Below are 24,559 nucleotides of genomic sequence, written 5' to 3'. Positions count from 1 at the left end.
ATGGTCACAGACTCAGGGTGCCAGGCACCGTAAGAAGTTGGAATGCCCACAATCTATCTGTTGTGCAAGGATTTGCTGTTCGTCATGTTCCAGGGAAAGAGTAACATTTAAGGGGAATGTTATCTTTGTGATAGGGATTACTTTTTTTCCCCATGGATACAAGGAAGAAAACATGAATGCTTTTATTTTAAAAATATTTGAGCGGAACCTTTGTTAATGTTGTGACACAGTGGTAACTCTGAGTCACAAAGTACTTAGTTGAGATATTATACACTCGCAATTTCTATCAAGTCCCTCCTTCTGTTTCGATTTTTGTCTGCGCCCATTTTTCATGTTGACTTGACAGGGTCAGGATGTAGTTTTAGAAATGGAGCATTTATCTTGCAGTGATAAAGTTTATGCCTGTAGTGTTACCTTTCAAATATAAGAGAAGTTGGACAAATTGTCTGGGTTGTTTCATGGTTGGTTTGCTGTAGTGCTTACTGGTTGTGAGCATTCCCCATTTATTTCACACAGCTACTGAATTCCAATTCATTAAAGTTATTTAGTCAGCTGTTTATTTCAACAGGACCAGACACCTGCTAAGAGTTATGCATATGCTCAGATGTTCTTCTGAATCAGTCTTTGCTTGTAGAGCTGTCAGGGACAATCTTTGGGAGCTACTGAAAATGACTTACAATTGATTATATCTAAGCCAGATCCCTATGTGTTTATGTACTACACTGTGAAAGGCAATTTGTCCTTCCTCTGGCTGTCTGCATCCTTGGTATTCAGTCAAAAAAGTATGTTCAAAGCAGAGTCCTCTCTACCCTCATGTTTTTAAAGTTACCCCTACCTGCTGCATTTTTTGAGTTTTCTTTTCTTTTTCTATGAGGTCAAGGCTAGCAGAATCTCCCAACATCCAGCCAAAATCCATGGTAAGTTTTGGGAACAAATTGATGTGTTCTTCCTTTTCCTCATTTCAGCTTAATAAAATCTTCTCTTGTGCAAATTCTCAGTGAACGACAATTTGACATTTTCCAGATGATGCAGGGATAAAAACTGGGGATCTGTTCCTTCTTTTTAAGTCAAAATACTCAAGTAAAGCCAGCTGGAAATTTTGCCAGCAGGAGCTGGACTCACACAGATTTGTCTGAGTGAAATGGGCAGTGGGAGGAGGAATGGAACTATGCTCCTAGAGAGGCACCTGAAGGGGCAAATTTGAAAGCGGAGCCTGCTCTTCTAGTCAAAACTCAGAGGTGGTGAGTGTGGTTTCACAAAGTCTGCAAGCAGAGCGTCTGAAGGGCCTCAGGTATCTTGTTGAACTGGTACCTACGCTGATGTCTTTGAAGGAAGAGCTCGTGATCAACAAAATTCTATGGTGTTGAAACGTGACTTTTCCAGTGAATCGGCCTCCTGCCTCCACATGTCCATATGGATCTGTACACAAGGCTCATGGGTGATAACTCAGAGATGAAGCTGATGTATCTGTCTTAACTTGAATGGGGCCTTTTCTGTCCTTTTTTTGCAGAGGGTAAAGGATGTGGCCTTATCTTGGGCACTCCCTGACTCCTGTCAGTTGGTGTCACAGCTGAAATGTTATTTCAATCCAATTTCTTTTATCTGAAAGTATTTATGTGAGCAGATAAAGCATTAAGCCTTTATCCTAAAGTGCCCTGCTCCACTTTAGGGCTCCAGATAACATTGACTTGTGCTGGAGCTGCCACTCCGTGGACAGGAAATCAATTCTCTCCCCCATTCCCTGCTTGATCTTTCACAGTGGATAATGGGGATGTGTGTGTGATGCTACTGACAGACCTCAGGATGCAGTCCATTAAGAGGCTAAAGGGAATCTCATCTTCAAACTGTAGGAATCTGCTTCTTTCCCCCTGCTGTAGTTGTATTTATTTGAGGTGGGAGAAGAGTGGGACACTTCAAACCTATATTTACTGCTTTTCTCTGACTTGAAGTCTCAGTTTAAAAGCCAGCAGGTCTCCTCTCACTCTTCTCACCTCTCATAAAGAGCTTACTCAAACAGGCCTGTTAATGTAGCTAAGAGAAAGTACTGTTCAGCATGCGTGAAACTATCAAGAACTGTCTTGAAGTAGAATACATGAGATTTATGCATTTGAAATGCAAAAACCATGAACTGAAATGCAGTCAAGTGCTTTCTAACACTGAGAGAGCCCTTTTTAGGAGGAAGCTGGGAATGAAGGAGTGAAGCTGAGCCTGGAAGAAGGGAAGCAAGGAGAGAGGTGCTTTTAGTTTTGTTTCTCATTATCCTACCCTATTTTTAAATTGGCAATGTATCAAACAATTTTTCCCTAAATTGAGTCAAGGGTTTTTTGGATTTTTTTTTTTTAATTTCTGTTATTTTTTTAATGTGATAATTGGTAAATGATCTCCCTGTCCTTATCTCAAGCCATGAGATTTTTAATCTTTAAATCTCCCCCTGCCCTGCTGAGGAGGAGGAGTGAGAGAGCAGCTGGGTGGCCCCTGGAAGTCAGCCCTAGCTGAACCACCACAGTCATCCAGACACTCCTTGAGGTTAGTGCTAGCAATCTCCATAAGAATTTCTGGGAAGTTAATTGAGATTTGTGGACTGGGAGATGGGAGGTTAGATTTAATTGTCTTATGCAAAAAAACTTCTGGACACAGAGGTTCTTATGGCTGCACTTAGTTTTTATGAACGTCCCTGATACAGGAAGAAGGACATGACTTGTATAAGCTCTAGTAGAAAAACAGAGAGGAAAACATGCCTCCCTACAGACATCTAGACATACGTAAGTAGGAACTTTTGGCTTTTAGTTATAACTAGTAATCAAAGAGAAACAATTTAAAATATTATTGTATGCAATCACAAGCTTAAGAATTGTCTTTAAGAACATTGACTCATCTTCCTTAATCACCTGAACGATGCATATAAGTGCCCTTTCAAGTCAGTGGAGAGAAAGGAATACTTCTAGCATTTGATAAATCTGATCAACCTCTTGGAGCAAAAATGAGGCAAATTTTACAGGCTGTATAATGAACGTTTGGAACATGCTGCCATTGGAGGGCACATAGTGTCTGCAAGAAGGGTAAAGGCTTAGATGAGTTAATGAACAAAATGGATGTTACAGGGATTGGTCAGGGTTGTATCTTCCATTGTCCCTAATCCAGTGACCTTGGACACTGGTAGTGAACAAGACCAGTGGCCTGCAGAAAATGTCCAGAGCTTTTCCTAGCAGCATACTCTATTACTGCTGCTAAAAGCAAAGCACTGCTCTCTAAAGGACATTTCTTGTACTCCAATACTGCCTGTGGCCCCAGGCATTACTGCATTTCCACCTGGCTCTGGATACTGCTCCCTCTCCTGCTCACCTTCCCAGGTCCAACAGTCCTGTACATGTCAGATGGAAAATATAGAGACTGGGACACAAGGACAGGTGAGAATTGATGGACAGACCTTACGAAAGAACAGATACTGTGTATTTTTTTGTCTTTTACTCCTAGGATACTCTCTGAGGTTGCTCTGCTTGGAGAAACATCTAGATGTTGTTTTAATCAGTTATACAAGAATGATATTTTGTTGTACTGATAACTGGAGAAGTGTTTCCTACCTAACAGCCTTGAATATTGTACTCAGCCTTGAATATCTCAGCCTTGAATTTTTCTTCCAAAGAGTTAATAAGCAGAGCTCTTATTACTAATGCTGTGTAAAGAACAAAGAGCCACTTAAAGGACACTCCTATTTTATGGCCAAAACTGGAATAACTAGAGCTGAACTAAAGAGGTCTATTTGGTTCGAGTGGAAATAATCTGGAATAACCCAGACCACGAAGGCCATACCTGTCAGCCACTGCTCAAAGGTGCTGCAGTGCAGCTGAGCAACTCCTCTTGGTGCTGAAACACAAATTCTGTAGTAAGGCTACAGGGGTGGTATTTAGCTCACCTATTGTGAAACACTGGCATGTTGGAAGGAGCCATCTGAGCTGGTTACTTAGATGCCTTTTATAGTCAGTGGGAGAAAGAGGTGCTTCTGAGGTGTGATTTGTCCAAGGTACTTCCCACCTTTCTGCTGGGTTGAGCCTTATGGAGATGGAGAAGTCTGCCTGAGAGATGCCTATGGTTTGGCCAGAGAAATCCCTGCTCTGAAGACTGAGTCAACAGTGTGCATTGGATATGACAAAAGTAGGGAGAGGCAAGAGAAAATGGTCATGGAAAATGGCACCAATATTCCTTTCCATGTGTTGAAAATTTAATTTTTGAGCTTGCCATGTTTAGGCAGTATTTCCATTTCAAAATAAACATATATAGAAACAGGTTTATAGAAGGAGCGAAACAGCCTGAAAGGAAAACAATGCTCTAATTTAGGCTGAGCCATTCTTTTCATTTGCCCAAAGCTCACTTTTCTAATTTCATTTCTCCTAATACCAATAAAAGTATTTGGGCTGAGCCACACTGAGGTTTTCGCTTGGGCTTAATCACCACACCAAATGGAAAAAAATGCCCAACCTATTACTTGCATTTAGACGTTCATTTTCCTACTCCTGTGGGAAATAGCTGTGATTACAATGGTAATATCTTTTCTGCTATTGCTTCTCCTGTTAAATAGATTGCATTATTGGGGACCCAATCTGCATGCGATGTCCTTGATGCCTCCTTTTTGCCCTACTTCATGTTTTAATTGTCACACAGGAGCCCCTGCAAGTGCACAACTGAGGGAAAAGGGTGAAGCTCTGCAGGTATTTTTAGGAGTTGAGATCAGCTGATGAGAGCAACTTCTTCCTGGGTTTTCTGTTTCTGCCTGCGGCATGGAAATAGAGATGTAGAGTAACAGCTGTCTGTGACTTATTTTGAATCCTGCTGACTTTCAACACAAAAAGCAATATTTTGGTGGTATAAGTAAAATAGAATTTGCCAAAAATTGGTTTTGCTGATGTCATATGAAATTAAACAGAAGAATCCTTCATCTAAAATTTTTAGAGTAAACAAATGTAGCTGGTTCGGTTTGAACCAGGCAGAAACACCAATTTAGTGTAGTGGTTTGGTCCAAAATACTCATTACTATTTACCTTCTGTGAGGTAAGAATCAGGAGAAACGCAAAGCAGGCACCAAACTTGAAAGAATATAAAGAAGTTTATTAACAGACCTAAAAGAAGGAAAAAAAAAAAAAAATCATACCACACCTTCAGAACATTTCTCCTCCCCCCCCCTTTCTCCCTTCTCCCAGTGACAATGTAAAAAGACAACCCTTGAGATGTTCAGTCTGTTTATCACTTCAATAATAACCTTGTTCAGTCCATTTAGGAAGAGGAGTCTCTCTTGCCCATGCTATGAAAACATTATCACAATGAGCCAGCTGCCCGGGTTGGTTCTCTGCTCGCATGTGGGTCCCTTCCCACGACTTGCAGCTTTTCCCACAACTGCTTTCGAGGGTCCACTCTTGAAATTACTGGGGTAAAATTTTAAGGTTGAGCCATTCAGAAACAAAAGTTCTCTTCACCCATCTCTGGGAGCATTTCATCTTTAAGAACAGAGGCCCTTCTCCTTCCCTGGGAGCAAAGGCTCCTCCTCATCTTCATCTTTAGGACTATCTCTGGGAACGTGTCTAGGAACTGAGGTTTTCTCCTTTTCCATTTGGAGCAAAAGTCCTCATCGCTTCCATCTCTCCCTGTTCAAACTTCTCATGAAATTACAGCTGCGTCAGCATCTGCCTATCTCAGCGCAGGTGCTTTTGCTCACAAGTTGAACACTCCACCCCCCGCCTTCATGAAATTACAACGGGTACTCTGATATATCATAGCTTTACAACAGAATTTCAGCTTTAAGCATCTCCTCTTTCTCTTCCCTCAGGTTTTCAGCTCTTCCCAGCACTAAAAGGGTTAATCTCACCCAGGCCTTGCAGCTGGAATTTCGCTTATCACTGTTGGTCACATGATCTTCTGCTGGACAGCGGTGCAGCTTCAGCTGAATCTTGGCTGCACTGGAGAGGGGGAGCCGAGCTGCTCCGTCTGCCCACAGCAGGGCTGTGGGAGGGTTCTGCGGGTGGAACAGGGCCCATTGGCTCCAGGATGGCTGTGGCCTGGCCCAGCCTGGCCCGAGCAGGGCCTGGGCCGGGCCCGCTGGTCCCCGCAGCCACCTGTCCCAGCGCCAGAAATGAGACAGAGCTGAGGGGGAGGGGGGGGTTTGTCTATTCTTAAGTGTGGATCACAGAGTCGGTCACAACTTTAAGTGGCTTAAAGAATTGTCCATATTCAAACTGGCCAGCTGAGAGGTTCTGTCAGGTCAGGTCCCAGAGGAAGCTGTAAGCACCCCTTTGCAGGGACATCACTTCCGGGACTATGCTTGCTAACCCATGACAACAAATTAAACCCTGAAACAAACATGGGGTTTATCTTAGGGATGGAAATTTTTTTTTACACAGTTTTTTAAAGTAGTGTTTTCTGGAAAACAATTTTTTCATAAATTCCACTTTCTGGAGAAAAAAAAAGAAAGTATTTTGGGTTATTTCAAAACCCAGAAATACATTGATTTAGGAATGCTGCTTTGTTGTCTTGTCAGATTTTGTAGCTGGTGTGTAGTTTTTCCTTTCTTTTTGAGCTGAGCTCCCCTTCTAGGCTCTCTCTTTCCTCACCACTCCCTGCAAGGTCTGTGGCATTGCCTCCCTGAATCTGAAGAGGGGAGGGGAGAAAGAAGGTCACTGTGAGTGACGAAGGCTGTTGTGTATGTAGGAGAATGTGGTATTAAAAAAAATTCATAGGATGAGGATTGAGCTGCATCAAGACTGTTTTTGTAAGTAAAATATTCATTCTTCACCGAAGTATTTAATTTTTTAATCACTATTTCAAAAGTATACATTTTCCCCCTTTTTTCCTATCTCCATTTTTAGGTCATCAGTCACTGACACCACTCAGAAACATATTTTGTAGGAAAAAGGCCAGGGCCAACCCACTGCAGTTTGTGATGGTCAGCCAGGATTCATCTCAACCCAAAAAAGCCCAAAGAGCATCCTAGTGCTGGATCTTAATTTCTTAGAAACATCAGATGCTTTGCATTGACATGACATAAATTCTCTGATTCAGATAACTCATTTTTAAAATCCAAGTCTCATTGTGAATTAGCTAAAAATGTGAATTTATCTGCTCTTCATTTATGCCCTATGCTGTAAAATTTTGGTAATTTTAGGAAGTCTTTGGGAGAGAGGGATAGTTGCATTCAAGTTAATCTGACTCCTAACTCCAGGTAGAGGGATTGAGGATCAGCTCCTTCATACAGTCCCAGTTGTTCTAAAATTAATAGATGTCCGTAGCAAACACTATCATTTCTTCATTGGGAAACTAGTTATATTTGTGGATAACCCAAAGAGGTTTGCCAAGAACTTCTAGGTTTTATATTTTTCTAATTAAGAAAATTAGGGTGTGCTGTTTCTACATGACTGAAATCAAGACCATTCAATACATTATGTACCTACTTTCCTGTTTCTCACTAGTTTGATGATTCTTATAGATGCTTTTGACTGTATTATTCATTATCTACCAGATGCATTTTCAGCATTTTATTACAGTTTGACAGACTAAACAGAAGTTTAAGTACAAGTATATATTTTTCTTGGTCTTTGTTCAGAGTTGCTTTAGCTCTTGTGAAGGTGAGCACTGATTTCCAGCTGGGAGCCAGAGCAGTTTGAAATGTGTGCAGCAGACAGCTGAGGATACAGTTTAATTAGCCTACTTTGATCTTTTCTATGGTGGCTGATGATTTACTACAGCTTGCAGCATGGTGAGGCAATTATGTTCATGGTCATTATGACAGCATCCTTTGAGCCAGAGTTATCGTAGAAGTAAGATTAATTATAACGGGATTTTGTGGGGCCCAGAAGCCAAGATAAAGTAATGTTATATTCAGAACATTGCAATAAAGGAGGACTTCATAATCAACATATTGGGAAAAAATCTGGCCTGGATGAAGTTAATAACAAATCTCTTTGTAACTTTAGAGAGGAATTCACTTGCAGGCTGTGCCAGACATAAAGTAACTTGGGCAATTTTTTGGAAGATCTTAACTATGTCCTCTTGCTTGGGCTGATGCCACTGTCAGCCCAGGATATGGTAGCAGTGCTGTTCTTCAAAGCCTTCAGAATTATATTCTTTCTTATAGAAACACAGAGGAAAATTTTGCAGAATATAGTTAGGTACATGATAACTTGAGCATTTTTCTTTCTCTGACCCTTGTTTTTTACTGACAACACTTACAGATTATTGTCACTGCTCAGATCCACTGCTGAACCAGGCTTTAAGGGAGGACCTTCCCTGACAGCTGATGTCCTACCCCACCTGCCAGGGACCACCTCTCCATGATCTGGTGCAGCCTCACTGTTTCACAGACATTTTGGGTCCATGAATTCCAGCAGCATTCAGTTTATAGATGGCAGCAAATACAGAGGACACTAATGTCAAACTGCAAGATATACAAATTTCAGATGTTGAAGCGCTGAAAAAGTCGAGACTTATCCTCTGAAGTCCAGCTTCAGGGAAATTACTGAACTGAATGGGCTAGATAAGCAAATAAATAGGACCATTACAGTGATTTTTCTCTGGATGCTAATATATTTTTTTACATATTCATTTAAAAAATTATTTTTTGAAAGTAATTAAATACTATAGCTGCTATGGGGAAGGAGAAATGAACAAGGGACACTGGAAGTAGCAGCTGGCCAGCAGGCTACTCTGCAGCTCACAGGAAGGTGAGCACTCACCTTTGCCACCCAAGGGAAACAAGAATATGTGATTTAGTGCAATTCCTGGCTTTGGTTGTTTTTTTTTTTTTTTTTTTTTGTTTCATCCGGCCTTTCTATAGGTTTCTCCACTAAAACAGGTTGCTGGTGAGTGCCAGACCTTGCCTTGGTGGCTGTGATTTGACCTGCTGTGCTGGTGTGCTTGCTGCGTCAGCATTGACGTGCTAACACAAATCTCAGTGTCCTGCAGCTTTGGCTGCAGTTGGACAGTTGGACACAGGTATGTCTGTCCCTGTCCCCACAAACTCTGCCAGCACCTCTCAGCAGAAGTGTTGGGCATGGGAGGGGGTTGCTCTCCTCCCTCTCACCTGCTGCTTATCAGCTGACAGCTGCCCAAGATGAACCATTGCCTCTTACACTTCGGAAGGGGGCTGCCCTCACCGAACGCACTTTTCCCAGGAGCTGCTGTGTTTTGTGGTTTCTCATCAGCATGCTACTCTCTCCTCTTAGTCGCTGATAGCAGGTGGCTTAGGGGGGTTTAAGGCCAAAGATGAAAGGGCCATAAGGAGTGAAATGCAGAAGTCCCACTGCCTCACTGCTTGGGCAGTGGGGTGGCAAGCTTTCCTCTCCCACTGTCTATGCTGGAACAGCTATATTGCAAATTTTTTGGCTTCACCCATTCATACTACTTCATTCAGAACAAGTGAAAATCCCAAAGCATCTGCCTTTGACTGCTTTCAATTAAATGCCTGAGAGGAATCCTTTGTCTTCAACATTTCAGACCACATGAGCAGTCATGGGTTAAAAACCTCCCCAGGCAGACAGGAGCTGTAAGAGCTGCCCCAGTCAGTGACCCTTGGATAATGAGGTCACTGGGAGATTTCAGACCCATATGTTTGTCTCTGCCCAGGTGCTTTGAGGATGTGTAGACATGTGTCAAGGATATGTCAAAGCTCATGGACACTTCTACAAAGCTCAAGCCTTTCCAAAATGACCCACTTGCCAGACACTACCCTCCATGTGGCAGCTCAGACCAGGCTCCTGAAATGATTTTATTTAAAGCTTGTATCTTTCCTGATCAGTGTGAAAGAGGAATGTTACTGTATTCCTTCTGTGGATCTTGTCCTTTAAAGGATATAATTTAAAACATTTTTATTGCCATTGGAGTTTTCTTACTTTTTTTTTCTTGTGGCTTCTGGTAACTCCTGGTGTCTGTGGCCAACATACATCTTTTCTTATATCAGCTTTTGATACAAATGAGTTGCTGTCGCAGTACAGGGCTATACTGCATTGCTTTGTGGGATTGCCCTCTTGTTTTCTTTGGGTTTTAGTTTTGCCAGACTTTAAAATGAGAGGAGCCCTCTGTGCACAAGGGATGGCATTCCGATTTTAAGGGTATTAAATACAATTTAGATGAATCCTGTGATGTGGACAAAGGGGCTTAGTGCACTCTGCAAAATTTGCAGGCTGCAAGTGTCAGACTCACCTAAATGTCTCCATCACTTAGGGCTGAGTGCCTAAGTTGACTGGATTTCCAAATGTACCCAAAACCTGACTCCTACTGCTTGTAACACATCTTGTGAAACCAGGCCTACAGTGCTTCAGTTATTTGAAAGGACTCAAGTCCTGTGCTTCACACAGGAGTGGGAGGGGGGATTAATGCATTGCCCTAAAATTAATGCTTCTTATCAGCTTTTGACATGCCTGGATATCCAGCCTTAGAGGGGCTGCCTGAGTGCTCAGCATTGATTTTGGGTGTCACTCTGGGGATTGTCCTCTGGCAGTGTGGCGTTGGCCAGGATGGAGAATAGTAACACAAGACAGCTTGCCCAGCCTGGACTCAGGATCTCTCACAGAAGTGCTGGTTAACTGCGTTTAAAATCCTTCCTCTTTACAAAACAGAAAAATCTGAGGGAGCTTTAGCAGGATGTAACTGCAGTTCTACAATGTTAGGGAGTATTTTGCCAGACTTTCGTGGAGGTGGAATATGGACTATCATCATTTCTGTAAACACCCTCTGCTCCTGCTTTGCTCCAGCAACAGCTCTCATTTTTCATGCTCCTTGGAGACAGGGTGGCCCTCAGTGTCCTCCACACACTATTTGAAAGCCAGACATCTCCCTCCTTCTGCTCTCTTTTGCAACTGGTAACTTTTGCAAGAGCCGTGCAGATCCCTACCTTCTGAACCTGCTGCCAAACATTAGTTGGAGGCTGAAATTTCTCATGCAGGTCCCAGTGAGGGAACATGGTCTCACAATATAATGATAATAATTATTCTTCAAATTAGACATTGCACTCTGCAGATTTGCTCATTGCTTTGCCTCTCTGTTGGCTGAGTGCCTAAAATAACAGAGATTGTCTGCAAGGCACTACTACATCTTATTTTAATAACTATAACTCACTGCTTTTTTTTTTTTTCTCCAAATAAAACTTCTGATGGACCCCCTGGTTTTGACCACATTTTGTAGGTCTATTGGATTGTAGAAGAATAAATGAAAAACATTCACAGGAAGGTGTTGTGAGAATGGGTAACTATTCCATGCCTGCAAGGTGACAAATACTGGCTACTGTGTGCACATGAAAGGAGTAGGAAAAGAGAGTCTGGAGACCCGTCCAAGAGCAAAAACTGGAATGGAGCCAGGTGGTTTTGCTTGCTGCTTGGGTAGCTCTGCAATGGGAAGAAAATTGTTCCTTATGGCCCCTGCTTGGTGATTTGAATTAGTTTGATTTTTTCAGGTGCCCAATGCTGCTGGAGAGGGGTACAATTGTAAACATAGGAGGGATGGGAAGAGAGATACTCCATAAGATGCTTCCAGTCAGGTAGATCTGGTTTTGTGGGGTGAATGTACCATCCATTAGGACAGTGCTGCCAATATTTTAAAAACTTTTTTATTTAATGGATACTTTTATTTCATGGGGTTCAGTGCTGAAGCAGAGCTAACTCTAACCAGTACCTTGTAGGCACCTGAAAGCTGTAGGCTCCACATTTCTCTTCACAGAAGATTTATGCTATGGCTGAAATGTAAGCAGCCTTTTGGGTACAACATCCCAAAATCTCCCAAAAGCAGGCACATCTTACAGAAAATTTGCTAAATCACCTAAATCTTTGTAGATCTTTGCATGCAATCACCTTTATGGCAGATCCTCACATCTTCTTTGTCCACACACAATTTGAGAGTTAGCTACAGGCTGTCTGATTATCCCAGAGAATTTTCTGAGATCTTAGGTTATTTTTGTTTTTTGAAAGTGTTCTGTGCAAGTTGTTATTATAGTTTCCAAAGAGGAAAATGCTGTGTAATTACACTGTATGTCTGTTATTCCTGAAGTCATGAGCTGATTTGATCCAGATAAAATATGAAGAGCTCAGTCATGTTTTTTTCTGCTTGGCAGAAAAGGCTACCTTGGTAGCAAAGTGGCAGGTATGGACTGGGGGGTGTCAGAGCAGTGGCAGCAAATGCTGCTTCTGCCTGAAGAGCTGTTGCAGAAGAAAAGGATACGGAGCTGAGATTTAGGGTGGAAATGCAGTCAGTAAGCTCTTGAGCACATCAGTGAATATGAGCAGGTGAAATTAAGTACCTTAATGCCACCTTTACTCAAAGTAAGTGTAGAAATACCAGAAAGGATGTGATGAGGGAAAGATAAGATAGGGAGAACAACTAAATCTTCTCCTTCTATTTTTCTCTCTGCCTTGTGTTATATGATAGCTTCTCTTCTGTAACAGGGTAAATATTTTCCTGCATCTGGTACAGAGATTCTGATTTTTCCAAGAAGATATTATAAAACCAACATAATCTAATGAGTTGTGCAGCCTGGGCCATTTCAGACAATGAACACTTGTCAGTTTAGTTGAGGTGCCAGGGCTGTAACAATCAGTGAATGAATTCCAGCAATGTTTTGGACAGGTTCCTGCTTCCAGTTGGCATTCACTCTCCTGTCTAGTTCTCTGCTTGAACTCTTGCATAGGAGTAAGGCATCAAGCCGTTACTGATTTTTAAAGCTGGTTCCCTTTGGCACCAGTTGCACTTCAGCTGACTTCTACAAACAAACAGAAGGTTTTTCAAAGTTTTGTGGAAATTTGGAAGGAGTCTCCCATTCCCCACTGCCTGTACTTTGAAAATAAATACACTGCTGTATTTTCCTCTACCTGACAATGCATAGTCTTTGCCTCTTCTGGAGCTGACAGTGGTTTTCTACACACGATCCTGGGTGTAGGTTTCCTTTCAAACTGTTTTTCCCTTCTACCTGAAGGTATCCCAATTCTGAAACAATCAGAAAGACTTGAGTTGTCAGACTGATTTATTTATTTGTTGAGATACTAATGAAATGAAACAGGCACAAGCCAAAAGTTTCCATAATCAGGAGATTAATATTAGGCTCTGACATTTTTATTTAGGCTAATAAATAAATAGATAAGAAAAAATGCTGCATGGCTCCCAGCAGCTGTGTTTAGGGTTGATGGTTTTGTGTCCTCAGTTCCTAAGAAAAAGAGTTTTACCTACATACATAGGTCCAGAGGTCTGTGTGCTAAGTGTCTATATTTAAAATCCTGGCCATTGTTTTAGTTCACACCATCTAATAGGTAGGCATATTCCAGCTGCCAGTGTCATGAGTCTGATGCTAAGATCATGCTAAAATCATGGCCTAGAATTGATTAATTCCAGTTCTTTTCCAGTAAGGAAATCAGAAGGTCACTGTTACTTCCAGAGCTTCAGCTTTCTACTCAGTTTTCCATAGTACCTTCTTTCAGCTGCCCAAGTGCTGTACATTTTCCTATAACTGTCGTCATAACAACTTTTCATCAGGGGGAAAAAAGCACAATCTGTCTGCAGTATGAACTAGAAACCTGTTTTACCCCACTCAACAAACAATCCAAATCTACCCAAAACTTTATGGGCTGCCACAATTGCTTCATGGACAGAGCTAATGGGGGGGTTGGTATAGCTATAAAGGGTTGTGCCGTAGTGCAAATGGGAAGCATGTGGCAAAGTTTTTCAAATCATATAAAAAAAATTTAATAAGATTTATCTGGAAAAGATTTGATAGAAGAAAGCTAGAGCATTGATTCAGAAAGGCTGAGACTGTAAGATGCCAGAACAATCTGCTCAGCTGTGAGATTTCCATGGAAGACTTCCAAAACCTATGATCCAATCAGTAACATGTGATTGCCTCCTGCCTGAAGACAGAAACTACTGATTCTGGGTCCAGCTTTTCTTCCTGATTTCCAGTAAGTCAGGAAGTGATGTGGGCCAAACGGTCAAGGGCTGAGGAGCTATTTTAATGAGGATCACAAGCTGATGCCAAGCCAACATAGGGATTCCCAAAAAGTGGTGTGCCAGATGGAAATATGCACATCCTGAAGAAGAAGTTACTGCAAATATGTGGTGTCTTTGGAAGATGTAGACTCTTAAGAGAGACTGTGGGTTTTCCATCCTTTGGAGATATTCAGAACTGGACTGGAGAGTTCTCTGAATCCAAATTTGAATTTAGTCCTGCTTTTCAGCCAGGTGCCGGACTAAATGATCTGCAGATATCCCTTCCAAACCCAGAATTTATTATATTAATCTTCTTTTATTTTGTGTGCATGTATGTGTAGTTTCCTGGGTTGTCTAAGTTCTAGCCTTGTCATCTTGGTCAGTAGTAAAGTGCCACAAAGCCACCTATCAGAAAGTGTCAACAAGTATTTCTCCATAGTGGGTTTCAGATAAAAGTATGTTAAAATGGGAAGGGGAAGATTGATGGTGTGCTGCGTGTTAGTCCAAAAGAGAGCCTGGAGGTCTAGCCATGGACCCATCGGCACTACGGCAGGCACACACTCACAAATACAAGCAGGCAGACAGGGTATGCTCCTCACCCGAAAGAGCTTCCCCGTGAGCTGATGTGAGCGCACGCAATGGCAGAGGTGAAGAAGTAAAAGAGAGGGGACTCTCCGTGTGTGTTCCATGCAGAGGTTTATTCTGATGAAAAGCCAGGGACAAAGAGCCAGAAAGCCAAGGAGCTGACAAGGGTCCAGGGATTTTATAGTGGGGATAGGAAAGGTGGGGAAAGGGATCACATTCCATGGGATAGAGACAAGTAGGTGGGGTTGATGGTAAGTGAACCAATGGGAACAACACATGGGAGGGACTTAGGGAAGGATCCAATGGGGCATCGAGGAACAAAGAACTTTCTAGAATGTATGCATATTAAACAAGGAAAATGAATATACATAACCTCATATATAAAACTGGGAGGGGAAAACATTAACCTATTGGGGAAAACATGCAAATATCAGAACAAAGGAATCATGGGTTCTCACTGTAACTGGAAGTGATATACTAAACTTGGGTTTAGTATATTATTCAAACAGTTGGCTGTCTGAATTCTCATCAGGAGACAGAGTGGCTGGAGCCACTTCCACCACCACAGAAGATTACAGAAGATTTTGTAAGTAGTCAGTTTGACGGCTGGGAGAAGGAGAAAAGGTAACTGAAAGAGACAGACTTTGGGAGTTATGTCACCAGGTTCCATCTCTCAGTTATCTCTATCACATCTCTACTGTAGTCACCATTTTACACAGAACACATGATGTAATCAAAATAGGGCCTTGGGAGAATGGATGAGCTCAGTTCTTTTCCAATTGTATTTTCTCTGGCATTGGTCAGAGTAGGGCATTTCTGCAGTGGATGTCTCCACTGGACCTCCATGCAGCAAAACCAAACAGCTGAGTGCTCAAGGTCACTAGGGTTCTTTGTTGCACAAACAAATAACAGCTTAATGAACTTTTCCAGGGCAGAAAAGAACAGCTGGGTCTATTTTTTTGGAAATGTTGATAACTATGTTTGTCAGAAAATAAGAGTGACTATTGAAACTGTCTTTTCTTTTTTACTTTTTTCGTCGAGATTCATAGGTTACAAGTTTGGAAGGCACAATAGTGCTGATCTAGAACAATGTCCTATGTAACGCGCATTTCAGGACTTCCCGGAATTCATTCTCATTTTCCCTCCTTTCTTTAGGGAAAGACAAGTCATGATGGAAATCTTCCTGGTGAGGAAACCTAGTAAACTATGCTTACTTTTTCAGTAGTTACTTGCTTTTCTAGTGAAAAATCTGTGTATTTATTTTCTAGATTGTCTAGTAAGCTTTAAGCTAACAGAACTTTATGTTAAACATCTGAGGAAGTTTCCATCATCTGCTCTTGTTCCTCATGGAGGTTGTTACTAATGCAACTAAATTATCACTTCAATGAACTGAATGGCCGAAGCTCTATCCTGCATGATCCCAAGACTCCTTCAAAGTTGCTGGTAGGGATAGATGTCTACATTTTCTGTCTTTGGGTATGTTGTATAGTGCAAGTCTCCTGCATTACTCAGACAATATTCACTCTGTACCAAAGGATTGTCCTACCCATCTCCTTTTTTTATTTTTTTTTCAAACTTGCATGCTCAGTACATGTTTTTTAAGGTGTTTTCTTTGATTTCTTAAGATGCCTGTAACCACCAGAGCTTAGAGAAACGGGAACATGCTGTGGCTGCTCTTATTCCTGCTGGATTTAGCAGTTTGAGCAGCTGTGGCCTATAAAGAAGGGTGAGGGAGTTGACAGGAGTGAACCTCTGCGCTAATTTCAGAGCTGCCTTTAAAGGTGAAAATAAGTCCTGCCAAATTTCTTAAACATTTAAGCCTTGATGAAGCTCTACTCAGACCTCATGACCATCCTAAAAAATGGGCATTGGTCTGGGGTACCTGGAAGTCCAAAATCTTTGGGAATCACCATTGGAGCTCCTGTTGCTCATATAAAGGTGTCTGGGAATGGCTAGCTGTGTGAGCTTTCTCTCTTACTCAGGTCTGTGTCTGAAGATTACTTTTTTCAATGCCTCTCCCAGTTTTCCAGATCTATTCTTGAAGCTGTTACCCCAGTAGTAAGAATAATACATTTACAACTATTTACATTTTTTTTTTAAGAAGAATTAATGTAGCTGTCCTTTATTCCTTCCATACAATTCCTTTAAATTTGCCTTCAGGTCTTGCTTAGATTTGCTTCTAGGCTTGTAGGAGATGAAAGGCACTTACCTTTGCTGTAGAGAGAAACACAAGGAAGGAGGAAAAATCAGGCAGGGTGAGGAGCTGTTACTTCATGGCCAGAGGAACATCTCCTTTGGGATGCAAAGGGCAGGGCTTGTGGATAGCTGTTGTTGGGATTCACTCCTGCCTGAGCAAATCTGGTGAGAGGTAGGAGGGTGCCCAGCAGCAGAAAGAGCAGTGCCTGGAGGCACAGGCAGCTTCTGGGGAAATAGGCACCCTTCAAAGTGGCGCTTATAACTTCTGGGTTACCTGTACGAGTATGGAAATAATAAAATTTAGATAAGAAACCTTTCCTACAGGGAAAACTATAGGAGCCAATAAAATAATAAAATGTAGTTGCTTGAGAAATCTCTAAGAGTTCTTTATACTGGTGTCTCCCACTCCCTGTTCATTTTTAATTTGAGTTTTAACATAAGACTTGATTAAAAAACCACAGCCAGATGGTGAAATAACATTGTGAAGAGGTGTCAAGTGAAGAAAAATGAAAGAAGGAGGGGAGATGCTATGTTAATTTATCCAGGGAATATGACTGAGATTATTACTGTCTCTTTAAAAATGTGATGTAATTCTCATAAGTTTTCTTTTTTCTTTTTTCCTTTTAGTTCCTCATTTTCTCAGCTGCAGCTATAGAGGAATTGAAAAATGAAACCATTGTTCTGATCAAAATTGCTCTGGCAACTTTGGAATCAGGCTGCTTTGTTGACAGTTTAGTAAAAATACAGTGGCAGTTCATGTATGGGGAAAAGGGTTTCTTATTTTGAGAAGAGTAGTTGGCATATTATGGTAATTATATTTCTCATATGAGTTTTGGCTTGTGTTCCATAGTGACAATATTTTTTGGTTGTCTCAGTGAAACAACCATGTTTTATATTTGCTTTGTTGGAGAATTAAAATACTGTCTTATTATTTCTTTAGGTGATTGAATAGAATGGAAAAGTTATGAGAGAGCCTGGCATATGGTCATTTAAAATCAAATCTGTGTTTCCTGACAGGATTCTCTTCATGTACCTGTGAATGCTGGGCCTGAGTGTGTTGAGTATTATAGAAATGTCAAATTTTACTAAGTTTCATAGACTAGAGTAGCACAGGAAAGGCTACAGGGAAAGGAAGTGAAACAACTACAGAGACAGTACAGAAGATATATAGACAATGTGGGAAAAAGAGAAGTGTCAGAGGAGGGATGTACCAGACCAAGTACTAAATTGGAACAAAAGCAAATTAAGGCCAAGTCCTGCCTTTGAAAGGAGCTTGACTTTAGGGCTGCTAAATATCAGTTATGATTGACAGGGATCTTTAATTAGCCTTACACCTGGATTTTATGGGTGAGAGAAGGGTATCAGGGAGAGCAAGAGGTATGTGTAGATATTGTAACAGTGTTAAGGAGATGCAGATTACTGGGGATTGTGTTAAGCATTATGAAATACCCTAATTTGTCTGGAGTAGGCTGAAGGACAAGTGGTGCTGATGACAGCAGCACTCAGGTATTCCAGGGTGTGAGTGGCCACAAATTTCTCTGTTGAAGTGACAGAATTCTCTATACCTGACACGAGGAAAATCTTATAGAGAAACTCTCCAGGTTCAGTAAGATAAATAACTGCCTTAAATAGAGGAGAGAGAGGTTTCAAAGTGTGGAAAAAGGGGCATCAGCAGTCACAGAGGTCAAAATGGGGTGGAATGAAGTGCAAATTGCCAAATGCACCTAATTGAGACACACCAGAAAAGGATATTAAAACAAATAACAGAAAATTATTTAGTGGTATAGGAAGAGTAATGACTCTGCTATGCAGTGAGAATTTTACGAGGGTTAAGGATACAAAATGTGACACCAAAATGAAATGATTACTTGGATTCAGTTTTCAGTAACAACTATGGCACTGGTGAGTAGGTAAAGTATAACAGCCAGTGGAAAAGAAAACAAGAGAAGTTCTACTACTAAAAAACTACAGAGGATGGGAGAAAATGCAGTGTGGCTTTGGCCAAGGGGTGTAGCAGCTGTGTAAATGGATAGGCTCCTATTTAAAAAAGAAGAAATGCAATATGTCCCAGATTTCAGGTTTCTTAGTGATCTATATGAGAAACACAGACATGCTGCAGGATGGAGGGATGAACAGAGGGTGGGTGAGAACCCAGGCAGGCAAGAGAGGAGAGAGGATTCATGGAAAGGGCAGTATCTAGGAACACTGTGAAAGGAAGTGACACTGCAATGTATTTATATTAATGACAAGAGGATAAAAAATAAGGTTGTGCTGGTGACATTTTGTAGTTTCTTGAAGCTGAGAGGTATGTCCAGTGTTGCAGGGCATGTTGTTACCTTGAGAAGAGCTGGGCGCCCTGGCAGACTAGAGTTACAGAAGATGTGACACTCAACTACTCAAATAAACGAGATTCAAAACTCTGTCCCTGCAAACTAAGAGAAACTTCTGCTAATAAACTGGGGATTTGTTACATGTGTGGGTTCACAGATCAGCTATGGGATGCTCACATAGCTAAACTTAAAAAAAGAAAAGAACCTTGTCCTAAAAATCCTTAGGGGAAATATTTTCAACTGACTTATTATACACACAAAATCACAACAGAAGATGCTGAAGAGACCTCTAGGTGGGATGTTCACTTCTGGCCATGGACATTCAGAGCTGAGCTGTAGAGGAGGATCGCTAAAGATAATTGAGTAAAAGGGTATCTGATGCAAAAAAAAGCTAAAAGAAATTGTCCTGCTTGGTATGAAACATTGAAAGCTTGGGAGAGGACAATCCATAAGAGAGTGAAAAAACCCCTAAACAGCTCTGCTAAAGGCATGAAAATGGGGGTCAAGTGAGTACAATGAATATCTTTTTCCCGGAAAATAGGAATGAAATCCTAACCCCAAGAGGTGCTGAACTCTGAGAAATCATTAAAAATCTGTATGACTTTTAAGATGGAGCTGGCAGTTTCTGAAATGGTTTATACAATGCTGCTACCTACACCAGCAAAGGGTTGGTAGGTTGATAAAAGACTGCTTGTCAGATGAAACTACCAACATAAGAAAAGATGAGAACATGTTTTTATATCTGTGAAAGCTGCCAAATCGGTCAGAACAATAATGAACACAATTAATTCCTGGGGTTTTTTCCCCTTAAGTTTGAGGCATTTATGAAGATTATATCAACATTATGGCTAATTTAGTTGAAAAGTGTGTCTGAACTGTGTGACACAAGGAAAAAATGATGGTTAACATTTCCTTTATCCAAAAATAAAACCCAAAATAATCTTCAATCCTGCTGGCCATCATTATCAGCAATAAATCCCTACTTGTGCTTAATTATGCACTGACATTAAATGCCATCTTGTACACACCTTGCCAGCATGGGATTGCTCTTCACTTGGCTTTTGTCTCTGACAGAGTGCTCTCGCCATGAATGTGAATGAGTGCCATGTATCAATTGCAGCATTGTTTCCTAGCTTCTCCTCCTCATAGAAAAAAACCTGATTGAATAAGTTTGGGTACTGAATGTGAACCCCATCTGATGTAAAAAATACAAATCCTCACAATTTTAGGTGAAAACCAAAATTAATGAAGGAAATATCACGTCTCCAGAAGCAGAATTCTTCAGGCAGCTGAAATGTTGCTCTGCAGATTTGCTATCTACTTAAAGATTTCCCATAATTTGTATTTTCCAAAAAGGGCTAATCAGTCCATAAAGTATTACATCTTCTAAACTATTTGTATAGCATTAACAAGTGGGGCATTCCCTACTTATAATTTTTCCCTTTATAACTATGCTTAGTGCACATTTTGTGTTCAAAATGTCTAGGTTCCTTTAAAGCCAGAAAAAAAAGAAAGTTTTTTTCCCTTGACTCCTGTGATAGGATTTTCTCATAGCTTTTCCTTCTCCACAAGGTTTAACATGGATTCCTCCCTTTTGAACTGATAAAACACAGCTGGTTATACTGTCAAACTGCAAATATCAAGGCATGCTGGCTAATGGGTGAACTTTAACCTGAAAAAGGAAGACATTCAGAGAAATGTGCATTTCAAAATGTAGATTATATCTGGACATTCTCTTTATATTCTTTGTTCAGAAATTCAGATTTTACATTTTTGTTCATTCCTATATCCAGGATCATAAACACACACAGATTCTGTCTGCATGCAGCAGGTAGAGATACATGTGCTTATATTTTCACTAATACCTCATCTCCTTTTGGGACTGTTCTCTTGTGTCTGCTGTTCCTTCCCCCTTGTCATGTGCTTTCTACTATGCACTTTCCCCCTCATCTAAAGACTTGTGTAACCTTCCCTACTGCTGCTCTCAAACTCTCCCATTCCCATTTAGTCCAGCCATCCTGGCTCTGATCTTTCTTCAAGGCAAAATTTCTTTTCCCTCAATCAAAATCACACTTTACCTGGCTCTTCTTTTGTAAATTTGTGTTTTTGCATCATGTACTGTTCAGCAGTGTTGTCTCCAGGACATTGGCTGTCTTCTGCTCCTTCTTCACACATGCTACCTCACAAGCAGTTGGGACTTAGAAGCTGCTGTTCTTTCTGTCCTGACTTTCTATAATTTCTTCCCTTTTCTTCTGTTTTTTCTTCCTAACTCTTCCCTGAGATGTTCCCTGCATTCTCTTCTGTGGTTTCACTCGGACAGAAAAAAACCTCACACAAGATGCATGTTACTGACTACAAAGATGGCATTATTGACAAAATTAATTGCACTTTCAATGTCTCACCCAACTTCAGAGGCCTAAAAGGTAGCCATCTATAGTGAGATGAATACACCCTGGTTGTGAAAAAGCTATACTAGTAAGAGAAAAATTGTTCACAGCATTATGTTCCTTTCTATCTTGCACAGGATTACTGTAACTCAGGTCATAAGGATTATGTTATTTAAAAGTATATTAATCAATTTATCCCAAAAACTGTAGAAAAAAACCTCTATGATCTCCAGCAGCTCTTGGTAAAACTCAGGAGACATATAGTCTGTCAAATAGTAAAATAAGCTCTGTGAACGCAGATGACCATCACATCCCTCACCAGGTTATGTTCCAAGCACAAAGTTCCCTGACTTTGCCTTTCTTGTATATAAAAGGGAAAACATGCATTTAGAAAATGAACAAAACATTTTAAACTATTCAATTAATTCTAAAATTAATTCTAAAATTAAGTCACTCCCTTTTGCATTCTTCTTTGCTTTAGCTCAGTGATATAAGCTTCCTTCCTAATCTTTTTGTCCATAATCTGCCTGCTACTCTTCAAAACTTTCTGTTGGAAGAGGAGTTTCCACATAAAATTATTTTAAAGTCAGACACTTCATTCTCTTCCCTTTTGCTGCAAGCTAGGCTCTGCTGCATGTCTCAGGTAAATTTCTACTTATCGCTATCTGTCAGATAATTTTGCAGTAATTTTTCTATGTCAAGAAAGATTATTTTACCTCTGCCTGTTTTTTTGTTTTTAGAGTTGTAATAGAAAGGCTAAGATTGGTGTGGATACAGAATGCCTGGGTGTGCTGCCCCTCAGCTGAGAGGGCCTCCCAGAAGGGCCGGTGTTAATGGCATCCAGATTAGTAGTTCATCAAGACCCCATCACATCCACCTGCAGTTTCATGATGTGCTTGGAAAATCCAGCTTGTAGAAAGGAGAGCAGTGCTATGCAGTTCTGGGATGTTATGTTTAACAATTGTTTCCTTTGCTTTCTAGACCTGATGAGATAGTTCTGGGAGCAGTTCCAAAATGAAGGCTTTGTGGGGTTCAGTAAGAAAGGCTCTGTGTTTCACAATGTAGTTTTGTTCCCTTATAAAAACTTAAGAAACTCACAGTAACAACCTCAAATCATGCTGCACACAGTATGATTTTCAGAGCTCCCTCTGGGAAGACTTCTGCATCATTTTGCTGTGGCAACCAGATATTAGTGAAGAACCCATGCAGTGAGTGTTTCTGCAAACTGTTGACACAGCTCACAACAATAGATCTGTCTGCTCACTCATGAAAGTTACACAAAGCCAGGAAAACCTTCAAGCGACAGTGTGATTAGTCTTTGCTGTAAAATACCCTGGTGAGGAAGTTATTATTAGTGAATACAGTAAAAACCTGCCTTTTTATAAAAAGTGTAGCTTTTGCAAAATCTTGTTTCAACACAGGCCTCTCAGGATAGTTAATAAGCCTTACAAATAGTTGGAAGGCAAGTTGAAGTGGGATTCAAGTTGGTGCTTTTTTCATGCTTACAGGTAAAATGAGACCTGGCTGACATTCAGCTATCCAGGAATACGAGTGGTCCTGCTGGCTCTCCTTCACCAGAACAGGTGAGCTCACTTGGACCTGGCAAGAGCCAGGTGTCCACCAGAGGAAAACACAGGGCAGTTTTATAAAGAACTTGGCCAGCACTACTTAGAGGAAAAGGGTGAACAAGTAATCCTGAAGCATCTCCTGTACTCCTTGGAGAATATTTAATTCATGCCACCAATTACAGCATTTCCAGGCAGTAGCAAATCTGAAATCAGTATAACCTTTACTTTATCTCACCACCAGTGGTGGTCTCAATTCCTCTTGTGTGAGATAACCAAAGGCTCTGGGAAGTCAGCTGAGGGAGGTCATGGAGTAAAATATGAGTAATACAGGTTGAAAACTGTCTGTAAATAGCCCAGAGACAGCAGCAACTGGACATAGTATTCTGAATCTAATGCATTTCTAATTGTCACTTAGAGGAAATCATGCTGATTCTCTTTTTGCTGGATCTCATAATGTTTTCTGTGCCAATGTATTAAGTTTGCATGGCTTGGTTTTTGGTAGTGGGGGGGCACAGAGGTGGTTTCTGTGAGAAGTTGCTGGAAGCTTTCACCACATCCAGCAGAGCCAATCCCTGATGGCTCCGAAGATGGACATGCCACTGGCCAAGCCTGGGCCAATTGTAAATGGTGGTAATGCCTCTGTGATTGGCATCTAGGCCAATTACCTATCTTCAATCCTGGTAAAACCAAAAAAAAGAAGAAATGATTGCTATTGGACTCCTTTTGGAGATCTAGTTTGGCTGTGACACTGTGATATTCAAACTTTTTTTTTGATCTTGTGTATTTTCTTGCAGAGTCCTGCAGACATTTGCCCTGACTGACACTTTCCCATGGAAAACAACCAAGGCCACCACTTGAGCAGAGCTGGGGAACACTGGCAGCATCTGGGGAAGGATATTTCCTGCACTGTATTATCAGCCTGGCACTGGATGACTGATGCCAAAATATTTTAATTGAAAAAGAAAAAGGTAATTTTTCATACCAATATCAACCATCAAGAGGGTAAACTCTCTGCTTGTCATTTTGTGCTGAGCGAGCCAATAAAAACATCATCACCTTTCTGTTGCCCTCATGGTGCCCTCCTCTTCAGCAAACAGCAGAGTAACGTTCAAACACAAGTCAGTGTTGTGAGGAAAAAGAAAAGCTGACTTGAGTGTAATGGTCTGTGATTTTTTTTCTGGAGGGTTTCAATCCCTGGAAAGATTAAAAATGATTGTATCTCTACTACAGGACTGCAGAAGGGTTTAAGGGAATTACAAACCAATTTTTTTAAAGTAGGCCTTTTTACAAAAGGTTTAACAAGCCTGTGATATTTCTATTATTTTATTCTTATCACATGGTGAAATACTTTTCTGTTAGAGTGGAAATAAGATCTTTTTGTTACCATTTTAGTACTAACTCTCAGTTGGGCTGTCAGTTCAAACAGCAGGGGAAATAGAAGCACAGTGCTGCCTCTAGGAGGTCCCTCATCTGAGAGACATCTGAGGGATTATGAATCAAGTGAACAGATTTACAGAAGAAATCAAATTATTTCTCTCAGGAAAAT

The 24,559-nt window shown here is 40.9% G+C and overlaps 1 long non-coding RNA gene across 1 annotated transcript in view; it reads left to right on the top strand.

Annotated features, from left to right (window-relative positions):
• LOC125316848 overlaps positions 1–23,975 on the top strand; it is a 106,966-nt gene extending 82,991 nt beyond the window's left edge. Inside the window, exons 2-3 of the long non-coding RNA XR_007199874.1 lie at positions 22,954–23,028; positions 23,808–23,975. This is a non-coding gene — a long non-coding RNA (uncharacterized LOC125316848). The remainder of the gene's footprint in view (positions 1–22,953; positions 23,029–23,807) is intronic.
• Positions 23,976–24,559: the final 584 nt, after the last annotated feature.

This window comes from Corvus hawaiiensis, chromosome 26, assembly GCF_020740725.1.
Source record: "Corvus hawaiiensis isolate bCorHaw1 chromosome 26, bCorHaw1.pri.cur, whole genome shotgun sequence".
Classification (NCBI taxonomy): domain Eukaryota; kingdom Metazoa; phylum Chordata; class Aves; order Passeriformes; family Corvidae; genus Corvus; species Corvus hawaiiensis.
This window is presented reverse-complemented; position numbering and strand designations above follow the sequence as displayed.